Here is a 985-nt window from a genome sequence, read left to right as displayed (position 1 = left end):
ACTCACCCCCACTCATGCCCTCACCCCCCTGTTGTCTGTGTCCATTGGTTAGGCTTATATGCATGCAATCAAGTCCTTTGGTTGATCTCTCCTCCTTACCCCCACCCTCCCCTACCTTCCCTCTGAGGTCTGATCAATGCTTTTCTGTCTCTGGATTTGTTTTTGTTCATCAGTTTATGTTGTTTATTATATTCCACAAATTAGTGAGATCATGTGATATTTATCTTTCTCTGACTGACTTATTTTGTTTAGCATAATTCTCCAGGTCCAGCCATGCTATTGCAAATGGTAGGAGTTCCTTCCTTTTTATAGCAATGTAGTATTCCATTGTGTGGATGTACCACAGTTTTCTAATCCGCTCATCTGCTGATGGACACTTAGGCTGTTTCCAAATCTTAGCTTTGTAAATTGTACTGCTGTACTGGAAGTGCTAGCCATAGCGATTAGACAAGAAGAAGAAATAAAAGTATCCAAATTGGAAAAGAAGTAAAACTATCATTATTCGCAGATGACATGATACTGTACATAGAAAACCCTAAAGACTCCATCAAAAAATTATTAGACTTAATAAATGAATTCAGCAATGTAGCAGGATACAAAATTAACACCCAGAAATCTATGGCATTTTTACACACCAATAGTGAACTTACAAAAAGAGAGATTAAAAAAACAATCCCATTTACCATTGCACCAAAAAAAAAAAAATTAAGATACCTAGGAATAAACTTAACTAAAGAGGTAAAAGACATATACTCAGAAAACTACAGGACACTGAAAAAAGAGATAGAGGAAGACATAAACAGATGGAAGACCATACCATGTTCATGGATTGGTAGAATCAACCCAAAGCAATCTATAGATTCAATGCATTCCCCATTGAAATACCAAGGGCATATTTCACAGACCTAGAACAAGCTCTCTAAAAATTCATCTGGAATAAAAAAAAAGACCCTGAATGGCTATATACTTTTATCTTTTGGAGATT

This window comes from Myotis brandtii, unplaced genomic scaffold, assembly GCF_000412655.1.
Source record: "Myotis brandtii unplaced genomic scaffold, ASM41265v1 scaffold214, whole genome shotgun sequence".
NCBI classification, from domain to species: Eukaryota; Metazoa; Chordata; class Mammalia; order Chiroptera; family Vespertilionidae; genus Myotis; species Myotis brandtii.
Note: the sequence above shows the minus strand (reverse complement) of the source record.